At 44.8% G+C, this 23,672-nt stretch overlaps 1 long non-coding RNA gene across 1 annotated transcript in view; it reads right to left on the bottom strand.

Annotated features, from left to right (window-relative positions):
- Positions 1-22,711, bottom strand: part of LOC141172230 (uncharacterized) — a 171,943-nt gene extending 149,232 nt beyond the window's left edge. Inside the window, exon 1 of the long non-coding RNA XR_012252442.1 lies at positions 22,628-22,711. This is a non-coding gene — a long non-coding RNA (uncharacterized lncRNA). The remainder of the gene's footprint in view (positions 1-22,627) is intronic.
- Positions 22,712-23,672: the final 961 nt, after the last annotated feature.

The raw sequence follows: 23,672 nt of genomic DNA on the forward strand, positions 1-23,672 counted from the left end.
TACTGGGGCACTGCGACGGACATAAGGTCTCGAAAATCCTCTGTGTCCACCAGGCGGAAAGGCAGCATTTCTGTAGCCAAGAGCTTGCAGATGGTGAAATTCAACCTCTTAGCTTTCTCATGGCTAGGAGGAAATGGTCTTTTACTTGTCCACATCTGAGGGACCGAGGGCTGGCTATTGTGCTTAGACGGGGTTGATAAGGGTGTCCCCGGCAAACTGCCGGTCTGTGAGGAAGATGCAGGCGGACATGTTAGGTTGCCTTGATCCAAAGGTGGTGCTATCGATGTCGGACAGCGCTCAAGACCAGCTGGTGTTACCACCTCCAAAGAAAATGATGACCTGCCAATCACGCTGGCTGTTGCGGGTAAAGAGGTGGCAGGTCTGCGCCCCAAAACAGGTGTGACTGCTGTCCCCCCAGTCACAGAGGATGAAGAGGCCGCGGATGCACAAGATATGGCAGACGGTGGTTGGCCCGGCCGGCTAGACCGCATTGTAGCACACTGAGCTTCCCACTGCAACTTATGCTTCATGTCCATGTGCCGGTTCATGCATGAAGTACTCAAACTATGTATTTTTTGGCCTCTACTTAGCTTTTGCTGACAAATGTTACAGATAACACGAGTTGGGTCATCTTTATCGATCTGAAAAAATGCCCAGGCTATGCAAGGCTTAGCACCCATGCGACCTGAAGAGCCACCACGACTTGTGGTGAGAGGCAGAGTTGTGTTTGAGGATGCAGTTGTTGACGTGCTTCCAGTACTACGTCTCTGTCCAGGAAGGCGCAACCTGACCTCGTCGTCACTAGCATCTTCCTCCACCTCCTCTGCTGACCTCATCTCTTGGCTGACTGTGGGTTGACAGTAAGTGGGATCTCCGACCTCATCATCATCACCCTGTGCGTTATCACACCCGTCGTCCTCAGAGCCAACCTGTTCCTGCCCTGACAAAAAACTAAAGTTGTCGCTCCAATCAGGTATTTGAGTCTTATCATCGTCTTCCTCATTGTCTCCACCAACAGGAGTTACAGTTTGGGAATGAGGGTCTACATTATGGTCAGAACCTTCTGCGTCTGGTCCTGGATCCGACTCATAAAGATTCTGGGCATCAGTGCAGATCATTTCCTCGTCTGGATTCACAGAAGCGCTGGAGTCGACCTCTGATTCCCAGGCTATAGTATGAGTAAACAGCTCTGCAGACTCAACCATCTGTTCTACCTCATACTCAGACGGGCAGCTGGAGATTTGGGAGCTGTGAGGAAGCAAGTGCGATTTGGGTGACACCTTTGAGGACTGGAGTATTTGTGATGTTGAAGTTGATGTGGAGGAGAGCCCACTTAAAGGAGCACTTGATATCCGTTGAAGCACCTGCTGTTTTTGTGCCTCATCTGGAATTTGTAGCGATTGGCGTGGCCGTAAGAAAGGGATCTTATCACATTGTCCGCTAAAAGAAGTAGACATTTTAGTTTGGCTGGAAGATGGTCTTTCTTCTGCACCTACCCCACGGACACAACCTTTTTTCCCCTTCCCAACACGCCTATTCCCCTTTCCACCAGCAGCAGGCCTTTTTCCACTCATTTTGGTGGTTAACTAATTCACAACTCTGGAGTTGTTTGCACAAAAAAACAATGGATGGTAACCGAGCAGAGCTGAGTGGCCAAACTGTGGTATTAGGCCAAAACTATTGGCTGGGTTAGATGCAGAAAAAAATTATTTTTAATTTGCAACCTGATGGAGGTCAGTATAGATGGACTAATAGACCAAGTCCCACACACCGCTAGAAGCCCAAATATTTTTTCAGAGCTAGATGCAGAAAATTTTTTTATTCAATTTGCAACCTGATGGAGGTCAGTATAGATGGACTAATAGACCAAGTCCCACACACTGCTAGAAGCCCAAATATTTTTTCAGAGCTAGATGCAGAAAAAAATTATTTTTAATTTGCAACCTGATGGAGGTCAGTATAGATGGACTAATAGACCAAGTCCCACACACTGCTAGAAGCCCAAATATTTTTTCAGAGCTAGATGCAGAAAAAAATTATTTTTAATTTGCAACCTGATGGAGGTCAGTATAGATGGACTAATAGACCAAGTCCCACACACTGCTAGAAGCCCAAATATTTTTTCAGAGCTAGATGCAGAAAAAAATTATTTTTAATTTGCAACCTGATGGAGGTCAGTATAGATGGACTAATAGACCAAGTCCCACACACCGCTAGAAGCCCAAATATTTTTTCAGAGCTAGATGCAGAAAAAAATTATATTCAATTTGCAACCTGCTGGACGTCAGTATAGAAGGACTAATAGAACAAGTCCCACACACTGCTAGAAGCCCAAATATTTTTTCAGAGCTAAATGAAGAAAAAGATTATTTTTAATTTGCAACCTGATGGAGGTCAGTATAGATGGACTAATAGACCAAGTCCCACACACCGCTAGAAGCCCAAATATTTTTTCAGAGCTAGATGCAGAAAATTTTTTTATTCAATTTGCAACCTGATGGAGGTCAGTATAGATGGACTAATAGACCAAGTCCCACACACTGCTAGAAGCCCAAATAGTTTTTCAGAGCTAGATGCAGAAAAAAATTATTTTTAATTTGCAACCTGATGGAGGTCAGTATAGATGGACTAATAGACCAAGTCCCACACACTGCTAGAAGCCCAAATATTTTTTCAGAGCTAGATGCAGAAAAAAATTATTTTTAATTTGCAACCTGATGGAGGTCAGTATAGATGGACTAATAGAACAAGTCCCACACGCTGCTAGAAGCCCAAATATTTTTTCAGAGATAAATGAAGAAAAAAATTATTTTTAATTTGCAACCTGATGGAGGTCAGTATAGATGGACTAATAGACCAAGTCCCACACACTGCTAGAAGCCCAAATATTTTTTCAGAGCTAGATGCAGAAAAAAATTATTTTTAATTTGCAACCTGATGGAGGTCAGTATAGATGGACTAATAGACCAAGTCCCACACACCGCTAGAAGCCCAAATATTTTTTCAGAGCTAGATGCAGAAAAAATTATATTCAGTTTGCAACCTGATGAAGGTCAGTATAGATGGACTAATAGAATGATGCTATGCCCAAAAGATTTTACTTCACTAGGTGCAGTAAAAAAATTGGTATTCTATACACAGGTGGTATATCTTGCAACACAGATAGGCTACTCCACTGACTAACACACTCTGCAATAGGCCAAAAAGGATTAGCTTTGCTAGATTCAGCCAAATGCTGTGAAAAAAACTTGCACAGCACTGGCACAGACCTGCCTGGCAAAAACTGATAGGAACTGATGTAACCTAGTCCTGAAAAGGACTCCAATTACAATTAGTCTTTACTCCCACAATCTATCTATTTAAGAGCACAGACCTGCCTGATAAAAGTCGTAGGAAATGCTGTAACCTAGTCCTTAAAAGGACTGCAATCACAACTATTCCCTACTCCCAAGCTATCTGTATATTTGTGCGAAAATTGGCTTGAAATTAACAAGGTATAGCGCACACAGCAACAGCGGTGCCGTCTAACACGCAGCTGCAGCAGTGAGAAAATGGTGGCGACGGGGAAAATGGCTTGGTCTTATAGGGCAAGGACATGTGACATACACTGCCAATCACACATGCCCTTGCTTGTGTGAAAAAAAGCACTTCGCTCCGTGTGTGCGCTGCTGATAGGCTGACAGATTGCACCTCCCCACTGCAAATGCGGGAAAGAGAAAAAAAAATGGAGATCTTCATTGTTCCTGCAGAGATCCATCCCCTGCCCCTCCCCCCGCCCCGCTGTACACTCAAACTGCGTATTAACATTAATTTTCATCATTACTGAGAAAAAATCCAGTTATGATTTTGGTGCACGAACAGTTATCGAACATAACCTCGAACAGCCGAATTTTTCTCAAATTGTTCGTGTTCGCCGACCGGCTCGAACACCGCCCAAAACAGCTCGAATTTGAGATTGGCGAACAGTTCGAGTAGAACAACGCTCATCTCTATTTAATACTTATTAAAAAATATTGACGTCCACGAGATATTAACACTTTTTTTGCTTTGTTTTACAGTTTGTTGCCATGGAAACCAACAACCACTGTTAGACAGTAGAACATATGCAGGTCTTACAAGCTCTTTTCTATTGAGCTTGTAAACACTGTTTTGAAGCTGGCCAGGAGCTCACTTTTACCATTTAATCCCGGCCCGCTTTAGTCCATTGCTTACAAGCTAGTCAGCAGTGGTGGTCAGTCTCCAAGGCAGCAAGCTGCAAACAAAAGAATGATGTTACTATCTCAAGAACAGCTGCAAAATTTAAAAAAGCTGTAAATCGTAAAAGTGCTTGTTATTACAATTACTTTCTGACAATATCCTTCAATATTCATCTACAAAGATAACCCTTTAATTTCACATCAGGGTTCAGATCTATGTACTATGTGTTTTATACACTTTGTGCGGCTTACGTAACAATGGGACATGACATAGTTGAAAGGCATGTGGTTTATAGGAAGGATTGTGACTTAACTTGTGAAAGCATACACAAAAAAATAGGCACAAGCTAAGACAACCAATAGGTGGCGTGGAGTTAGTCAAAAGGATACAAAGATGCACCTAATTTTAGCATGAGCCACTGTGATAAATTTGATATAATTCCAGATTAATCAAACCAATCTACTGCAACACATTATTTTGCATATAAACATGTAAGTAATCTAAGGAATTTTAAAGTAATTGGCATAAAAAAAACATTAAGAGGGGTTAATTGAAATAAAAAGGTATCTAATAGAAAACCTTTTTGAATCCTGGAATTCGATACAAGATACCCCAATGGTTTAAATCTCTGCCCAGATTTAATATATATAATAGTTAGCATGTGAAGTTTTTTATCTATTTATTTTCATTTGGGGTTGAAAAGAAGATGTCAAATATCGTAGTATTATTTGGATAAATACAGTACATAATTCTCCTGCTGTTAAATCCAGTTACAAACATATTATAACATGTTACGTATCAGTGTTTGATACATTGTGGCTATTATATTGTATACTGTTATTATAACATGAAGGTATAGTATGATGTGTGAAAATATTATAATTTTACTTTGATGTAGCAACCAAATCAATATAGTACTTCTCAGAAAAACTGGGTTTTTGTATAAAAGACAGGATATCAGTTCATTCAGTATGCTATGAGTAAGAACCATTCATATATATCGGTCTAAAATGCATCAGAAAATGCAATAGTTTTTTCAGGATGTCCTGTTTTGAAAGGGATTGTCTGGTACTTTTTTTAAGTTGCCCAATGTATCCAGCAAGTGGGCATAAGTATCTCTGTAAATACCTTATGTTGCAGATAATGCCTGTGAGTGGCGCTATCACTGGCCGCTCACAGGCATCACGTGACCCCCGGCTGCGGCCGGCGCTGACATCCGCTGACATCACGACAAGTCCAGGCGGCAGCCGAGGGTCCCTCTTCCGCGTTCCACTGATGGCTGCTGGGTTATGGGTGGGGTTATTCACCTGCGTCACACCCGAAATCCACCTCGCGCTCTCCCTCTCCCATTTATTGGGAAAGCGCACTGTGGATGCTTGGTGTGACGCGGGGAATATCCCCTCTCACAACCCAGCAGCCACCGCAGGGACTGCAGCACTGAGTCACACCTCACTTGTCGTGACGTCAGCGCAGAGGTCACGTGATGCCTGTGAGCGCCCAGTGATAGCGTCGCTCACAGGCATTATCAGCAACACAAGGTATTTCCAAATATACTTATGCCCACATGCTGAATACATTGGTCAATTTAAAAAAAGTACCAGACAATTTCTTTAACTTTTAGCTTAATTTTTTTCTAATATGGATGTATAAAGAACTACCTTTTTTAAGACATTGTGATGAAGAGTGCTGGAGGATTTATATAAAAGTGAACATGTAATGATGCTCTCGTGTGGTAGCCTGGCAGCGTTAAATAGCCACTATATTTAGCAGGTCCCAAGGGAACTTTAATCCTCAGCTATACAGGGATTTGGACTTACACAAACCCAATACACTGTGTTCCAAATTATTATGCAAATAATATTTTCTCAGATTTTCTCAAATTACCTATATGAACTGCAGTCATTGTAATTTTCCAGTCAAATAACTATTAGAGTACAATTGAAAGGTTTTTATACAAACTGCCTATGATAACAGTATATTTTTAAAAAAATAAAAAACTCAAACTGCACTCAAAATGCATGTTCCAAATTATTATGCACAGCAGAGTTTTCAACCTTTTCATTTTAATAAAGAACAAAAAAATGGTCATTTTTGAAATTATAAGCATTAGCAGGTTATTAGAAACTGAAATCAAACAGTTTTCAACTCAAAACTTTATTCTAGGTGATGTTACATTTTCACATAGGACCCCTTGTTCGAAAGGAGCTTCTGAACTCTCTCGTCCATTGAATTTGTCAGGTTTTGGATGGTTTCTGCTTCAATTGTTTTGCATGAGGACAGAATACCCTCCCAGAGCTGTTGCTTAGATGTGAACTGCCTCCCGCCATCATAGACACTCCTTTTGATGATGCTCCAGAGGTTCTCAATGGGGTTGAGGTCAGGGGAGCATGGGTGCCACACCATAAGTTTGTCCCCTTTTATGCCCATGAGACAGGGCATTATCATGCATGAAAATGATCTTGCTGCGGAATGCACGGTTCTTCTTCTTGAACCATGGAAGTAAGTGCTGTTTGACAAACTCAACTTACATTATGGAGTTCATCTTTACCCCTTCAGGGATCCTAAAAGGGCCGACAATCTCTCTCCCCATGATTCCAGCCCATAAAAGGGGACAAACTTATGGTGTGGCACCCATGCTCCCCTGACCTCAACCCCATTGAGAACCTCTGGAGCATCATCAAAAGGAGTGTCTATGATGGCGGGAATATGTATAATGCTCTAAGGTCTCTTAGGATTGTATTCAACTCATTGACAGCTCTTTAATGCAAATAAAGCTTTAGTAATATCAGTAACTTCAATTTATTCCCTTCCAATTGTGCTAAGGTACGGATAGAAATAGCTTACTGCGCTTTGGCAGCAACCATCCACGCAAGATGATCTGCTCCCTACCATGGAGCCAATTAATCAGAGTGAGACGGATTGTTTCGTGCAAGTAGAGAGTGGATGCTAGACTGGAACAGATGTGCCATAAGTTCAGAAAGAGAGGGTACCCGATTCGGGATGTCTATCGATACAAGGGTCAGACTTTGGGATTAAATTGTGAAGACCTTTTAAAAGGGGATTGTCATAAAAGGAATGCGAGAAGGATACATTTTATATCCACGTATGGTCCAGAAAGTGGACGTATAGGAAGCATTGTAAAAAAACATTGGCCCCTGTTACAAAAGGGTCTTCCAAACATACAGGAATTTACTTAGCAACATCTTTTGTGCTATAGACATAATTTTAATCTGAGAGATAGATTGGTCAAGTCTGACTTTGGCCCTTCCTGTGTTTCAATACAAACCACACTCAGCACCCTCCGACTGGGTAATTTCCCTTGCCTGGGGTGTGCATGTTGTGGTAATATGATCAAGGAGGATACCTTTCATCATCCTCACTCGGGGAAGCGCTATACTCTTAAAGAAATATATACGTGCTCTTCAAGTTTTGTGATACACGTTTTGTCCTTCCCTTGTGGCCTATATTATGTAGGGGAGAGCATGATGGAAATCAGGGCATGGATAAGCAATAGTGTTGAGCGAGTATGTTCTATTAACCCTTTCGCCGAGTATGCTCGGGCCAAGCTCCGAGTATTTATAGCAGCTTGCTGATATGGTTGAATCGCTCCCGTGTGCATGATTTGCAACTGTTTGACAGTTTTATTACATGTGAGGAATGTCTATTTCTTACACATTCCTCACATGTAATAAAGCTGTCAAACAGTTGCAAATCATGCACATGGGAGCGATTTAACCTTATCACCGAGCAGCTATAAATACTTGGAGCTCGGCCCGAGCATACACTGACAGAACATACTCGCTCAACCCTAATAAGCAAACATAAGAGTACAATCAGGACAGGTCTTACCAAATTGCCTGCTCTTCAGCATTTTGCTGGGAACAGACACTTGATAAACCAATTGCGATTTAGGATTATCGATTGTGTCCCTGTACAGAGGAGGGATGGAGATAGGCTGAAGACCATGAAGAGGAAGGAATTGAGTTGGATTTTTGAACTGAGAACTCTTCAACCTAGAGGGCTAAACATTGAATATAATTTACAAAATAGCCTGCTTTGAATTCTTTCCCTATTTCATCTTCTACCCCTTTCTCTACATTATGATCAGTATAAATTAGATCGTCAAAGATAATTGCCGTGTGATTCTAATGGCATTTGTATATGTGATCTTAATGCTTTTTCTCTTTTTTTTTTCTCTTTTAGACCACTTTTTGAAATCAATCTGGAGGTTGATTGAAGCATGGGGATGAAGGCATCGGTAGTCTACCTTAATAGAGGACAATTCATTATATATATATATAGTGGTGGCCAAAAGTATTGGCACCCCTGCAATTCTGTCAGATAATACTCAGTTTCTTCCTGAAAATGATTGCAATCACAAATTTTTTGGTATTATTATCTTCATTTAATTTGCTTGCAAGGAAATAACACAAAAGAGAATGAAGCAAAAATTAAATCATTGATCATTTCACACAAAACTCCAAAAATGGGCCAGATTAAAGTATTGGCACCCTCAGCCTAATACTTGGTTGCACAACCTTTAGCCAAAATAACTGCGATCAACCGCTTCCGGTAACCATCAATGAGTTTCTTACAATGCTCTGCTGGAATTGTAGACCATTCTTCTTTGGCAAACTGCTCCAGGTCCCTGATATTTGAAGGGTGCCTTCTCCAAACTGCCATTTTGAGATCCCTCCACAGGTGTTCTATGGGATTCAGGTCTGGACTCATTGCTGGCCACCTTAGAAGTCTCCAGTGCTTTCTCTCAAACCATTTTATAGTGCTTTTGGAAGTGTGTTTTGGTTCATTGTCCAGCTGGAAGACCCATGACCTCTGAGGGAGACCTAGCTTTCTCACACTGGGTGTTATGCACACGCCCAGGCTGACTGGCGTGTGCATGATCTAGTGATTCCACTGTGCCATGAACCGGAGAGTGCCTGGAGGGGCATAACTAAGTATCAACTCGATCCGACCAAGGTCGCACGATGGCTAACGACGCCGTGCACCAGGGAGGAACCGAGCAGAGGGACCAGGTGCTACTCCAGGCCAGACCCCAGACACGGCTGTTGACCCACACCGGGGAATACAGGAACAGGCAAGCTAGGCTGGCACACAGACAGGTGGGTATTGGCAGGCACGGCTGGCATGCAGACAGGTGGGCACTGGCAGGCACGGCTGGAGTGCAGACAGGAGGATACTTGCAGGCACGGCTGGTATGCAGACAGGAGGGTACTGACAAGTACGGCTGGCGTGCAGATGGGGAGGTACTAGCAAGTTGGAGCACAGGCTGGATAGGGTCCAGTACAGACTGGGATTCAGGAACAGAACCGCAGATGCGGTAAACAAGCAGAGCAGAGAGGAACCGCTGGAGCAGTGAGCAAGCCGGAGCAGAGAGGTACCGCCGGAGCGGTGAGCAAGCAGAGCAGGGAGAAACCGCTGGAGCAGTGAGCAAGGCAGAGCAGGCAGGAACCGCCGGAGCGGAGAGCAAGGCAGAGCAGGCAGGAACCGCCGGAGCGGTGAGCAAGGCAGAGCAGGCAGGAACCGCCGGAGCGGGGAGCAAGGCAGAGCAGGCAGGAACTGCCGGAGCGGTGAGCAAGGCAGAGCAGGCAGGAACTGCCGGAGTGGTGAGCAAGGGAGAGCAGGCAGGAACCACCAGAGCGGCGAGCAAGGCAGAGCAGGCAGGAACCGCCGGAGCGGCGAGCAAGGCAGAGCAGGCAGGAACCGCCAGAGTGGTGAGCAAGGCAGAGCAGGCAGGAACCACCGGAGTGGTGAGCAAGGCAGAGAGGACAGGGCTCTGTTCACACTGAACAGACTGGAACGGAAAAGCACAACCAGATACACACAAGGTACTTGCAATGAAGTAGCGAGTGGACTCTAAACTCACAAACGGAAGTACAGCGACAACGAGTAGGAGTTAGGGGCAGGTTCAGACTCTGCAGAAAAAGGAAGGTACGGACATAGAGAAAAACAGGTAACAGGCTAGGAGAGTGTTCAGACAGGAACTGAGTGTTCAGACAGGAACTGACACTGCAGCGAGATACTGGAGCGAGTCTGGGTATGCGGCCCCCAGAATGGCGGACAAACAGGCTAGAAGACACAGATAACAGGTCTGGGTATGCGAGCCCCAGAAGGCTGGACGAACAGGCTAGGAGCGCGTTCAGACAGGCCTGGGAATACAGCCTCCAGGATGTCGGACAGGCAGGAAAAACAGAACAGGATCTGCCACATCAGAGACAAGAAGCCCTCTGAGGATAATAGTTGCTCAGGCACCAGCTTCAAGGTGGAGCTGGTTTAAATATCCAGTGACAGACAGCAATAGGCTGAGGACGCATTAGGGGTGTGCCCGCAGCAGCTACAAAAAACAGGAAGTAACTGGGCCACGGCCCTAAGCAGTCAGAACAGAGACAAACAAACAGCATGAATAGAAGCCAGGCAAGCCCGCCACCAGGTATGTTACACTGGACCCTACATTATGCTGCAAAATTTGTTGGTAGTCTTCAGACTTCATAATGCCATGCACATGGTCAAGCAGTCCAGTGCCAGAGGCAGCAAAGCAACCCCAAAACATCAGGGAACCTCTGCCATGTTTGACTGTAGGGACAGTGTTCTTTTCTTTGAATGCCTCTTTTTTTTCCCTGTACACTCTATGTTGATGTTTTTTCCCAAAAAGCTCTACTTTTGTCTCATCTGACAAGAGAACATTCTTCCAAAACGTTTTAGGCTTTCTCAGGTAAGTTTCGGCAAACTCCAGCCTGGCTTTTTTATGTCTCGGGGTAAGAATTGGGGTCTTCCTGGGTATCCTACCATACAGTCCCTTTTCATTCAGACGCCGACGGATAGTACGGGTTGACACTGTTGTACCCTCGGACTGCAGGGCAGCTTGAACTTGTTTGGATGTTAGTCGAGGTTCTTTATCCACCATCCGCACAATCTTGCGTTGAAATCTCTCGTCAAATTTTCTTTTCCGTCTACATCTAGGGAGGTTAGCCACAGTGCCATGGGCTTTAAACTTCTTGATGACATTGCGCACGGAAGACACAGGAACATTCAGGTGGAGATGGACTTGTTGCCTTGAGATTGCTCATGCTTCCTCACAATTTGGTTTCTCAAGTCCTCAGACAGTTCTTTGGTTTTCTTTCTTTTCTCCATGCTCAATGTGGTACACACAAGGACACAGGACAGAGGTTGAGTCAACTTTAATCCATGTTAACTGGCTGCAAGTGTGGTTTAATTATTGCCAACACCTGTTGCCACAGGTTAGTTACAGATGCTGTTAATTACACGAATTAGAGAAGCATCACATGATTTTTCAAACAGTGCCAATACTTCTGTCCACCCTTTTTTTTAGGTTTGGTGTGGAATTATATCCAATTTGGCTTTAGGACAATTCTTTTTGTGTTTTTTCACTGAAGACAAATTAAATGAAGATAATAATACCAAAGAATTTGTGATTGCAATCATTTTCAGGAAGAAACTGAGTATTATCTGACAGAATTGCAGGGGTGCCAATACTTTTGGCCACCACTGTATATATATATATTATATATATATATATATATATATATATATATATATATATATATATATATATAATATAAAGAGGCAGCACTCCAGGAAATTTTTGAAAAAAAATGGACTTTAATGAGCCCAAAGGCGACATTTCGGTTCACAGAACCTTTCTCAAGCAGAGTTCAAGTGCATATAGTGCAATATATATGGTTACAAACAGTGATGCCATAATTATAATCAATTCATACAACAACATGATTATTTAAAAAAGTGCAATAGTGCATATCTCAAAATATCATCCAGTAATATACATAGTGATAAAAAGTCTTTTACAAATATATTATTATCATCAATTACAGTATCCATGACTCTCATAAAGTGATAAGTAGTGTTGAGCCACCCCCGTAGTGTTCGAGTTCGGTTCGGTTCGTCGAACACCCGTGTGTTCGCCGAACTGTTCGTCGAACTGTTCGTCGAACACCTTCGAACACCGTTAAAACCAATGGCAGGCAAACAAAAACACATAGAAACACATAGAAAACACCTTCAAAGGTGTCCAAAAGCTGACAAACTGCTCAGAAGACACAACTAACACATGGAAAAGTGACAAGTACATATAGTCATGCGAAAAGAAAAGAGGTGGAGGAGTAAAAGGAGGGGGAGACACAGATATAGGCATGTCATGCCCTTCTAAAATCCAAAAAGTGAGAAGCCGAGACGGCCAGTCCGCTCCTGCCCGTGCCACCTCCGTGTCGCCGGGTTTGTGCCAGAGCCGCGGTGAACCCTGACGGCCAGCCCCCCTCTCCCAATACTGGTGCCTGTCCGCTGGTGGGTCGAGAGAGCCCCCCTGTGGTGGAGGCAGCTCTAAGCTTTTTAATTTAAATTGTCCCTCTAATTTGAATGAATACACTTTAAATCCATTTACAAGGATCTATTGGAGGGCAAGTCCCATGCCAGCAGCCGCGTAATTCCAGCTCCAGTAGCGTCCACTAAAGCTGCTGCAGTTAAAAAGCTTTTATAAGGATCGAGCTCGGCTGTCCACCGCAAGGCATCCTAGTGCCAGTCCCAGCCCCTATGCCTTGGGGTGCCTCCTGATGCTCTTCACTAAGTATCCCGTGGTCCCGAAGCATTTCCTTTGAAAAAATTAAGTGTCCAAACTACAGGTGGTGTAGCTTGCTTAACAGCCGGGATAATCCGCTGACTAGCAGACACTGCTACTAGGCACAAAGTATTTCCTGGGCTAGATGCAGTTAAAAATTTGTAAGTAGATACTCTCGTTGGATGCTGAGAAAGCATTCCATAGAGTCTCCTGGCACGCCATATATGATTCTCTTAAAAAGCTTGGGGTAGGGGTCTAGGGGACCCTTTTATAGCCAAAATCACGGCCCTGTATCACAATACGTCACCTAGGCTGAAGATAAATGGAACTGTAGCACCGAGGGCTCGGTTGCTACAGACGTATTGCACCTCACCCAGAGGTGTGATATCTCACTCTCAGATAAGGATGGAGTGTGGATCAGGACCCGACACCTGCATGCATTACACCACATTGCCGTGGGGCAGGGCGACCAATATGCCCCTGAGATGGGCACGACAGTCCCTGTCCCTGGCTGGAGTGGGGGGAGGGAACACTGAGGAAGGGGAACCCTGCAGTGCAGGAGCAGGGAGGAAGCAGTTCCTGGGTGCATTGAGAAGGGAGTATAAAAGGTGGGCACCATCTTAGTTCAGTGCAGAGAAGTCTGAGCAGAAGTGGCAGGGAGCAGGGGCTCTGCATGAGCTCTGCTCCGGAGGCGGGCCTAGTAACAGAGGAACAGGCCTGCAAGAGGGAGAAGGAAGGAAGAGGAGCGGAGAAGGCTCCAGGAACGAGGAATGAAGGGATCCCAGGGGTGCGGACGGGCGAGTCGCCACCGCACGCCCGAATCCACCTGCGTGGAGGGGTCAGGCCAAAGGGGGAGACCGGTCCCCGAACTAGTGGAAACGACCCTCAGCTAGAAACCGGAGGCTCTGACATTTTATGTGGCGCAGCCCCTTGCTCCACCCGCTAGGAAGGCACCACATAGGGTCAGGGAAACTGGCGCCAAGTTTACCAAGAGGAGGCCCGAGGCAGCCGGACAGAAGTGTTGGTAAGAAAGGCCAGACAAAGGACACACAAAGGGGGTCCTGTGAAGCGCTCCAAAGTTATCTGGGAGTTGTCTGAGCCCCTCACCTGGTGAGCACAGTACGACGTGGGCAGCCGTTACCTGCAGACGTGGTCTGGATAATAAGAACTGTGAGTAAAGGCCCTGAACTGCATCACTGACTCCGTGTCGTTACTGCTGCTGCCCTACACCATCACCCCCATCCTCCGCATACACTGCCCTGAGGCTATACTCCTCCCGTGGGAAGTTATGCTATGCTCTGCTGCACCCACAACACCAGCCTTAGCGGTCTGCCCTGTAGCGGCGGTTCACTCTGACCGCAATCCACGGGTGGCGTAGTCGGACATTTAAACATCAAAACCACATAAATAGTTCCGCCACTGGTTTGACCGCCCTGAGCCACGGAACCGGATCGCCGCCACGAAGACTACAACCACCAGCATCCACCAAAAAGGGTCCGGCTCCGGGTGTCCCAAGGCCCAGGGGGTGCGTCAGAACATTTTCATCACCTTTCACAATCACCAATGGGACAAGGCAGGGATGTCCTCTGTCCCCTCTCTTATACATCCTAGTGACGGAGCACCTGCTCTCATCAATTCGCCATAACCCCAATATTAGGTGGATTGAGGTGGGAGGCACCGAGTACAAGTGCTCTCTATTTGCTGATGATGTCCTAGTATATATCACTCAATCACATATATCCATCCCTGCTGTTATGGCTGAAATAGATCACTTTGTTACATGGTAAAATTTAAAAATCAATGCAGCGAAGTCTGAGGCCCTCGATGTCTCCCTCCCTAAATCCATATAGGATTCCATCCAGTCCAACTTTCCCTTTGCCTGGCCCTCACAGGGTATCAAATACTTAGGAATTCCTATTCATAGAGACCTCTCCCATCTATGTTATCTTAATTTTGGGCCCTTTATTGAACAATTCCATACAGACCACGGTTGGCAAGTTAGAACTGTAAGATTCACTACGTGAACCACTGGTGTTTTGTGGAAAAGCACATGTACACCGCGTTCCAAATTATTATGCAAAAAGTGTTTAGGAGTGATAAGGGAAGAATTTGTTTGTTTGTCAGTTAAACTCATTGATGGTGATGTGTGTCAGGGCTCTTTATATCACTGTAAGCAATTGCAGACACCTGTGCTAATTAGTTTGGCAGGTGTGTCCAATGAAAGGCAAGACTACTTAAGAAGGCTCTCTCACATTATTAAGCAGCCTACATTTTCTGCCAAAATGGGAAAGAAAAAGGATGTGTCGGCTGCTGAGAAGCAACAAATTGTGGAGTGTTTAGGTCAAGGCATGACTACAATCAACATTGTGCGATGATCAGGATGAAGTGTCTTGGCAATCAAGAAGTATGTAGTTGATTCACAGTACACACGTGTGCGTGCTGATAAGGGCAAATTGAGGACTCTTTCCTACAGGCAATTACGTCAGGTTGAAAGAGCAGCGGCAAAAAAGCCTTGTCATAGCAGCAGACAAGTTTTTGAAGCTGCTTGTGCCTCCAACGTCCCCCGAACAACAAGATGCAGGGTCCTTCAGAGGTTTGCAGCTGTGCATACGCCATCCTGTCGACCTCCTCTATCCACTTCACACAAGCAGAAACGGCTCCAGTGGGCCAAACATTACATGAAGACTGATTTCAAAACTGTTTTGTTCACGGATGAGTGCCGTGCAGCGCTCGATGGTCCAGATGAATGGAGTGGAGGATGGCTGGTTGATGGACACCCCACGCAAACACGGCTACAGCGCCAACAAGGAGGAGGTGGAGTAATGTTTTGGGCTGGAATCATGGGGAGAGAGATTGTCGGCCCCTTTAGGATCCCTGAAGGCGCTAAAGATGAACTCCATAATGTATGTGGATTTTCTCAAACAGCACTTCCTGCCATGGTTCAAGAAGAAGAACCGTGTATTTCACAGCAAGATCATTTTTCTGCATGATAATGCACCATCTCATGCTGCACATAAAACATCTGCATCTCTGGCTGATATGGGCATAAAAGGGGACAAACTTATGGTGTGACCCCCATGCTCCCCTGACCTCTACCCCATTCAGAACCTTTGGAGCATCATTAAAAGGAGTGTCTATGATGGCGGGAGGCAGTTCACATCTAAGCAACAGCTCTGGGAGGGTATTCTGTCCTCATGCAAAACAATTGAAGCAGAAACCATCCAAAACCTGACAAATTCAATGGACGAGAGAGTTCAGAAGCTCCTTTCGAACAAGGGGTCCTATGTGAAAATGTAACATCACCTAGAATAAAGTTTTGAGTTGAAAACTGTTTGATTTCAGTTTCTAACAACCTGCTAATGCTTATAATTTCAAAAATGACCATTTTTTTGGTCTTTATTAAAATGAAAAGGTTGATCGAAAAGTTTGGGGGATCTAAGAGTGTGGCAACCCAGTAGTCATGATTACTTCGAATTCTGACAATATGAGGGTCATGCTGCAGGTAGTGCAGCAAGAAGGCACTTATGTGTCTTGCGCATCTCGGAGCCCCAAAATTATTTTCCGGGCTAGATGCAGCTAAAAATTATTTTTAATTTTAAATCTGGTGAAGCTTATTATAGATGGCCTAATAGGATCAGTGCTGCACACTGCTACAAAGCCCAAATTATTTTCCAGTCAAGATACAGATAAACATGATTAGTAATTTGAAAGCTTAAAACGGTTGGTAGGGTGATTTTAACCAATCATCAAGCTTTTACTCTCCCCAGGATGACACAGGGGTAGAAAAGTCGTTTCGGATCCATGATTTGTTCATCTTTATGAACGTGAGTCTGTCTACATTATCAGTGGAGAGCCGCGTGCGCTTATCTGTCAGCACACCACCAGCAGCGCTGAACACACGTTCAGACAGAACGCTGGCTGCGGGGCATGACAAGATCTCCAAGGCGTAAGTGGCTAGCTCCGGCCATTTATCCAGATTGGAAGCCCAAAAAGAGCAAGGGTCCAGTGACACAGTCGTGGCTTCAATGTTTACTTGGAGATACTCCTGTACCATCGTCTCTAGGCGTTGACTATGTGTCAGACTTCTTGTCTCCTGTGGCCTTGCAAAGGATGGGCTAAAAAAGTGGTGAAATGATTCCGCAAAATTGATGTTACCAGCAGATACTGTGGTTCTGTTACGGTTTGAGTGCTGAACACTTGACGGTCCCACGGTTGGCAAGTTGGAACTGTGAGATTCACTACGTGCACCACTGGTATTTTGTGGAAAAGCACATGTAAGATTCTGCAACAGTCTCTGCTGATACTCCTGCATGCGTGCATCCCTTTCTATGGCAGGAATAATTTCTGCAAATTTACTTTTGTACCGGGGATCTAACAGTGTGGCAACCCAGTAGTCAGGATTATTTCTCATTCTCACAATTCGAGGGTCATGTTGCAGGTAGTGCAGCAAGAAGGCACTCATGTGTGTTGCGCATCCAGGAGCACCAAGTCCCTGTTGTGTTGGTGGCGAGGTAACAATCATGCTTCCTTCCTCTGTCCTCTCCCCCCAACCTCGCACAACAGAAATGTGATCAAGGTCTCCCTCATCTGATGAGTCTTCCATCAGTTCGTCCTCCACTTCTTCCTGGGCTCCTGCACCTTCCTCACTAGTTTGGCTGCTACCATGCGCCCTGGTAAAATCATCTCCCCCACCCTCACATGCCTGCCGCCCTGGTGCTGCCGACCGTCTGGACCTTGCAGATGTTAGCCCTTCCGCATACAACTCCTCCTCCTCTACTTCCTCCACCTCCTCTTGTGCCACCACCTGACTCCGAATTCTGTTTAACATGTGCTCCAGCATGTAAATCACCGGAATAGTCATGCTGATAATGGCATCGTCAGCACTAAACATCTTCGTCGCCATTTCAAAACTGTGCAGAAGGGTGCATAGGTCCCTGATCTGAGACCACTCCTCCAGCGTGATTTGCCCCACCTCTGAATCTCGTTGGCCCAGGCTATACGTCAGAACGTATTGCACCAGGGCTTGTCGGTGCTGCCACAGTCGCTGCAACATGTGCAGAGTTGAATTCCACCGGGTAGGCACATCGCATTTTAGCCGGTGAAGTGGCAGGCCCAACGACTTCTGTAGAGATGTAAGTCGCTGAGCTGCGGGATGCGAACGGCGGAAGTGAGCACACAGCGACCGTGCCCTCTGCAGAAGGCCATCTAGTCTGGGATAGTGGGCTAAAAATTGCTGGACAACCAGGTTCAACACGTGAGCCATACAAGGCACGTGTGTGACATTGCCCCGGCGAAGGGCCGCACCCAGGTTTGCAGCATTGTCGCACACGGCCTTCCCTGGTTTCAGGTCCAGTGGAGACAACCATTCATGAAATTGGTTCTAAAGAGCTGACCACAACTCCTCAGCTGTGTGACTCACATTTCCCAGACATTTCAATGTAAAAACCGCCTGATGACGTTGAGCCCTACTGCCAGCATAGTAAGGAGGTGTGCAGGATCCCTTCTGCGCAGTTAGAAAGCTTGTGGCATGACCAGACAGGCTTTGGGTGCAGGTGGAAGACCGAGAGGAGGTTGAGGAGGCAGAAGCAGTGGAGGAAAAATGACATAAAGAGGATTGACGCACAACTCGTGGGGACGGCAAGACTTGGACAGCAGCCCCTTGTCCTGCTGTCACCATAGTTACCCAGTGCCCAGTCAAAGACATGTAACACCCCTGTCCATGCCTACTCGTCCAAGTGTCTGTGGTGAAATGCACCCTGTGACACACAGAGTTTCTCAAAGAAGCGGTGATGTTGTGTGCGACATGCTGGTGGAGCGCAGGCACACCTTTCTTTGAGAAGTAGTGCCGACTGGGCATCTGGTACTGGGGCACTGCGACGGACATAAGGTCTCGAAAATCCTCTGTGTCCACCAGGCGGAAAGGCAGCATTTCTGTAGCCAAGAGCTTGCAGATGGTGAAATTCAACCTCTTAGCTTTCTCATGGCTAGGAGGAAATGGTCTTTTACTTGTCCACATCTGAGGGACCGAGGGCTGGCTATTGTGCTTAGACGGGGTTGATAAGGGTGTCCCCGGCAAACTGCCGGTCTGTGAGGAAGATGCAGGCGGACATGTTAGGTTGCCTTGATCCAAAGGTGGTGCTATCGATGTCGGACAGCGCTCAAGACCAGCTGGTGTTACCACCTCCAAAGAAAATGATGACCTGCCAATCACGCTGGCTGTTGCGGGTAAAGAGGTGGCAGGTCTGCGCCCCAAAACAGGTGTGACTGCTGTCCCCCCAGTCACAGAGGATGAAGAGGCCGCGGATGCAGAAGATATGGCAGACGGTGGTTGGCCCGGCCGGCTAGACCGCATTGTAGCACACTGAGCTTCCCACTGCAACTTATGCTTCATGTCCATGTGCCGGTTCATGCATGAAGTACTCAAACTATGTATTTTTTGGCCTCTACTTAGCTTTTGCTGACAAATGTTACAGATAACACGAGTTGGGTCATCTTTATCGATCTGAAAAAATGCCCAGGCTATGCAAGGCTTAGCACCCATGCGACCTGAAGAGCCACCACGACTTGTGCTGAGAGGCAGAGTTGTGTTTGAGGATGCAGTTGTTGACGTGCTTCCAGTACTACGTCTCTGTCCAGGAAGGCGCAACCTGACCTCGTCGTCACTAGCATCTTCCTCCACCTCCTCTGCTGACCTCATCTATTGGCTGACTGTGGGTTGACAGTAAGTGGGATCTCCGACCTCATCATCATCACCCTGTGCGTTATCACACCCGTCGTCCTCAGAGCCAACCTGTTCCTGCCCTGACAAAAAACTAAAGTTGTCGCTCCAATCAGGTATTTGAGTCTTATCATCGTCTTCCTCATTGTCTCCACCAACAGGAGTTACAGTTTGGGAATGAGGGTCTACATTATGGTCAGAACCTTCTGCGTCTGGTCCTGGATCCGACTCATAAAGATTCTGGGCATCAGTGCAGATCATTTCCTCGTCTGGATTCACAGAAGCGCTGGAGTCGACCTCTGATTCCCAGGCTATAGTATGAGTAAACAGCTCTGCAGACTCAACCATCTGTTCTACCTCATACTCAGACGGGCAGCTGGAGATTTGGGAGCTGTGAGGAAGCAAGTGCGATTTGGGTGACACCTTTGAGGACTGGAGTATTTGTGATGTTGAAGTTGATGTGGAGGAGAGCCCACTTAAAGGAGCACTTGATATCCGTTGAAGCACCTGCTGTTTTTGTGCCTCATCTGGAATTTGTAGCGATTGGCGTGGCCGTAAGAAAGGGATCTTATCACATTGTCCGCTAAAAGAAGTAGACATTTTAGTTTGGCTGGAAGATGGTCTTTCTTCTGCACCTACCCCACGGACACAACCTTTTTTCCCCTTCCCAACACGCCTATTCCCCTTTCCACCAGCAGCAGGCCTTTTTCCACTCATTTTGGTGGTTAACTAATTCACAACTCTGGAGTTGTTTGCACAAAAAAACAATGGATGGTAACCGAGCAGAGCTGAGTGGCCAAACTGTGGTATTAGGCCAAAACTATTGGCTGGGTTAGATGCAGAAAAAAATTATTTTTAATTTGCAACCTGATGGAGGTCAGTATAGATGGACTAATAGACCAAGTCCCACACACCGCTAGAAGCCCAAATATTTTTTCAGAGCTAGATGCAGAAATTTTTTTTATTCAATTTGCAACCTGATGGAGGTCAGTATAGATGGACTAATAGACCAAGTCCCACACACTGCTAGAAGCCCAAATATTTTTTCAGAGCTAGATGCAGAAAAAAATTATTTTTAATTTGCAACCTGATGGAGGTCAGTATAGATGGACTAATAGACCAAGTCCCACACACTGCTAGAAGCCCAAATATTTTTTCAGAGCTAGATGCAGAAAAAAATTATTTTTAATTTGCAACCTGATGGAGGTCAGTATAGATGGACTAATAGACCAAGTCCCACACACCGCTAGAAGCCCAAATATTTTTTCAGAGCTAGATGCAGAAAATTTTTTTATTCAATTTGCAACCTGATGGAGGTCAGTATAGATGGACTAATAGACCAAGTCCCACACACTGCTAGAAGCCCAAATATTTTTTCAGAGCTAGATGCAGAAAAAAATTATTTTTAATTTGCAACCTGATGGAGGTCAGTATAGATGGACTAATAGACCAAGTCCCACACACTGCTAGAAGCCCAAATATTTTTTCAGAGCTAGATGCAGAAAAAAATTATTTTTAATTTGCAACCTGATGGAGGTCAGTATAGATGGACTAATAGAACAAGTCCCACACGCTGCTAGAAGCCCAAATATTTTTTCAGAGATAAATGAAGAAAAAAATTATTTTTAATTTGCAACCTGATGGAGGTCAGTATAGATGGACTAATAGACCAAGTCCCACACACTGCTAGAAGCCCAAATATTTTTTCAGAGCTAGATGCAGAAAAAAATTATTTTTAATTTGCAACCTGATGGAGGTCAGTATAGATGGACTAATAGACCAAGTCCCACACACCGCTAGAAGCCCAAATATTTTTTCAGAGCTAGATGCAGAAAAAAATTATATTCAATTTGCAACCTGCTGGAGGTCAGTATAGAAGGACTAATAGAACAAGTCCCACACACTGCTAGAAGCCCAAATATTTTTTCAGAGCTAAATGAAGAAAAAAATTATTTTTAATTTGCAACCTGATGGAGGTCAGTATAGATGGACTAATAGACCAAGTCCCACACACTGCTAGAAGCCCAAATATTTTTTCAGAGCTAGATGCAGAAAAAAATTATATTCAGTTTGCAACCTGATGGAGGTCAGTATAGATGGACTAATAGAATGATGCTATGCCCAAAAGATTTTACTTCACTAGGTGCAGTAAAAAAATTGGTATTCTATACACAGGTGGTATATCTTGCAACACAGATAGGCTACTCCACTGACTAACACACTCTGCAATAGGCCAAAAAGGATTAGCTTTGCTAGATTCAGCCAAATGCTGTGAAAAAAACTTGCACAGCACTGGCACAGACCTGCCTGGCAAAAACTGATAGGAACTGATGTAACCTAGTCCTGAAAAGGACTCCAATTACAATTAGTCTTTACTCCCACAATCTATCTATTTAAGAGCACAGACCTGCCTGATAAAAGTCGTAGGAAATGCTGTAATCTAGTCCTTAAAAGGACTGCAATCACAACTATTCCCTACTCCCAAGCTATCTGTAGATTTGTGCGAAAATTGGCTTGAAATTAACAAGGTATAGCGCACACAGCAACAGCGGTGCCGTCTAACACGCAGCTGCAGCAGTGAGAAAATGGTGGCGACGGGGAAAATGGCTTGGTCTTATAGGGCAAGGACATGTGACATACACTGCCAATCACACATGCCCTTGCTTGTGTGAAAAAAAGCACTTCGCTCCGTGTGTGCGCTGCTGATAGGCTGACAGATTGCACCTCCCCACTGCAAATGCGGGAAAGAGAAAAAAAAATGGAGATCTTCATTGTTCCTGCAGAGATCCATCCCCTGCCCCTCCCCCTGCCCCGCTGTACACTCAAACTGCGTATTAACATTAATTTTCATCATTACTGAGAAAAAATCCAGTTATGATTTTGGTGCACGAACAGTTATCGAACATAACCTCGAACAGCCGAATTTTTCTCAAATTGTTCGTGTTCGCCGACCGGCTCGAACACCGCCCAAAACAGCTCGAATTTGAGATTGGCGAACAGTTCGAGTAGAACAACGCTCATCTCTAGTGATAAGTGCTTTCATTGATATCTATCAGTGCCAGGTGTACATTATAAATCATAATATGTTTGAGGTAGCGACTCACCCTGCAGCAATCATGCATAACCACGTTTCCTATTTCCTCCACGCTGCCCTCAGCGTCTCAAAATCTCAACTGAGCATGTCTCCCAGGAAATCCCCATTATCTCATCACTTGATCGGGACAAGCCTGGTCCGCCCACTTCATGACGTCATCGGACATGCTCAGTACATCTCTAAAGTTACAATCGCCATCTTGTAAGTTGGCAAGCCCCATCAAACGTTTTTCCTCAAATTTGAACACCATATATGCTCTAATCACTATTATTATTCCCCATTTATAGTAGAACACACCATTTCTCTCTTTCAGGGATAATATCTTGTTAACAATTTGTATTGAGATAACAAATATTCAATAGTAATTCCTGTGTCCATAAATGAACTGAGGGATAATATATTACATAATCCAAACACCCTTCCATGGAATTCCCTATTCCTAGGTTCATCCATGGAATGAGATTACTGGGTCAGAGGAGAAAGCTTCAACAGGTCCCCACCTCCTCCCCAATCTCAGGTGTTTAATTGGGAGTACATTACAATCCAATTCCCTCCACAAATAGGAATACTATTTTATAGTGTACAATTATATATATTTTTTATTTTTTTATTATATAGCTTCATTAGATAGAGGCTTGAATACTCTCAATTCTTATATATATATAGAAAAGCGATTTTTTAAGAAAAAGTACATTTTCAGAGGAAGTCTGTCTCTCTTTATAAGCATGTTGCTGCAGATCGAGTCGCCTCCACAAACCACCAATGTGAGAGTGATCAATCTGCAAGAAACCAAAAAAAATCCATATATAAATAGATTAAAATACAATAGGTATACATAATACTCCAAATTTCATATACTGTCAAGTCTGAACATACTCCTCAGGTGATGCCTGCTATATTAATTTCAACATTCAATCCATTTGGCTTTAACGTATTTAAGTTATGAATCCACTCAAGTTCCTTTCTTTTTAATAATCGTATTCTATCCCCACCTCGTCTTTGCACGGAAACAGTTTCTATAATCCTAAATCTTAATTGTGTCACAGTATGTCCTG

The sequence above is a fragment of the Phyllobates terribilis genome, unplaced genomic scaffold (genome assembly GCF_046119375.1).
Source record: "Phyllobates terribilis strain yellow unplaced genomic scaffold, ASM4611937v1 Scaffold_1__5_contigs__length_1240528914, whole genome shotgun sequence".
In the NCBI taxonomy this organism is placed as follows: domain Eukaryota; kingdom Metazoa; phylum Chordata; class Amphibia; order Anura; family Dendrobatidae; genus Phyllobates; species Phyllobates terribilis.